The following is a 1954-nucleotide window of genomic DNA, read 5'->3' as shown; positions in this document are numbered from 1 at the left end:
GAAGGCTGCCTGGAACTAGGTCGTCACAGCAATGGGTGGCTTATGGCTTCTCCATGTTCAAATAGCCCGTGGAAGCTCCAGCGTGCCCCTCCTGTTGTGGCAAACAAGCCCAGAGCAGCCCGTGCCACAGACTGGCCGAGCTGCTGCCTCCTTGCTGCGTTCAGGGGGAGGTGGAGGGGAACACACCCCTCAATGTGACACCTAAGGATGTGCTTGGGAGGTGATGAGGAAAACAAGAAGGTCTGGGACAGGTCAGGAGCGACAGGCATCCTGTGGTCATGGTGAGGGTGGCAGTGATGGGAAGTGCAAATACTGAGGTGGGGTATGTAAGGGGGAGCGCAGAGCCCAGGCCTTAGGAACTCAACCCTCAGCACCAGGGAGCCTGCCAAGGAGCAGCTTGCCCAGTGTGGTGGCAAGGGCTTTGGGAAAGGGGGCACCACAGAGAATCCTAAACAGGGAGCTGGGAGGAAGGAAGCTCTGGACAGAGCTGGTAACTTGAGAGCAGGTAGATAGCTGGTGGGAGGAGGGCTCGGGTGCCTGGGAGGAGGCTCTGCACAGCACCACGGTGGAGCCAGACTGGCCTTTCCCCACGGTGGGGATGTGGAGCAGGGCTGCACTGCCTGGAGACCATCCCTGAAGGGCTGGAGAGGGCTGATGTGAGCAGGCAGTGACAGGGGTAGAGCTGATCCCACCCTGTGCTGTGGTGCTCTTTTGGTCTTATGTGCCAAGAAAAATGTGCTGCTCTCCTGCAAATGCTGGTGTTGTCGTTGTCCCTGCAACTCATGTGATGGTAAATCCTCCACTGGAGGACAGCTAGAACCACAGCCAAATGCCTACAAGAAGGTTTTGCAAGTTCACTTACAGGATACTTCAGCTCAGACTTCAGGTTTTGAGGGTTGAGGTTTTACTGGTTGGTTTGTTTGTTTGTTTGTTTGTTTTCTTTCTAAACAAATTTCTGAATTTCCAGGAAAAGGTAAACCTGGGTCTGGGAAAACCTCCAAGAGACCCCAGAGGAGCCTCTGCATGCAAGATATCCTGTGCTTGCATGGTCTCCTGCATGAGATGCTGCTACATGGCAATGCCTTGGTGGCTTCAGGGAGGCTTCTCCCAGCCTGCAGCACAGCAGTTCCCCATAGGGAACTGAACAAACAATCAGCCTCTTGGCCCTTCCCTGGGCATGTGGGCCCATCCCACAGACACTCTTGCTCCCCAGGGAAGCCTCATTCCTGTGGGGGAGGCTTTCTGGAGTGGAGGAAGGTAGTGGCTAGCTGGGCACCCCAGTGCTGCCCCCCCTGTGCCTCTGAAGCAGTTGTGGGGACCCCACGCTCTGTGCAGCACAGTGACAATAACAGGCAAGGAGATTGTCCGTGGGAAGAAGTCAAGTTTTATTGCCCAGGAGGAGGTGCACACTCTGAACACAGAAGGAAAACCTCGTCCCACCATCCATCCCCTCAGCCAGGAGCAGCCCAGCAGCCGCACGCTGCAGGATCTGACCCATGAACCACCTGGAAAGGGGCCTCCTGGCAGCTCCCAGCCTCAGATCCTGCAGCCCATGTTACCAGGGTTGCCCAGCAAACCCCAGCCAAACAGGGCTGTGGCACTGGCCTGACGTCTGCTCTCTCCAGTTTGTCCATGAGGGACTCCTCCTCTGGGAGTCCCAGCTGTTGAAAAGAGGACCCGGCCAGCACCCCCCATCCTGTGCTGTGGGGCTTGGGCTGACCTCCAGCATGACACTGACTTCCAGGTGGGTGTGTGACACGTCTTCGTGCTGGACACAGGGTGCAATACAAATTAAACAACACATTGCATCTCTCCCCCGTTACAAAGAGCTTCCATAGGAAGAAGTAAAGTGCCCGCCACGGTTGGAGATTCCATCAGGACGTGAGCACCCTGGATGGAAAGCTAAGCCAGCCCCAGAAAGGCCAGTTTAGCCAGGATTATTGCAGCTGAGAAA

This window comes from Merops nubicus, unplaced genomic scaffold (genome assembly GCF_000691845.1).
Source record: "Merops nubicus isolate BGI_N331 unplaced genomic scaffold, ASM69184v1 scaffold31417, whole genome shotgun sequence".
Classification (NCBI taxonomy): domain Eukaryota; kingdom Metazoa; phylum Chordata; class Aves; order Coraciiformes; family Meropidae; genus Merops; species Merops nubicus.
This window is presented reverse-complemented; position numbering follows the sequence as displayed.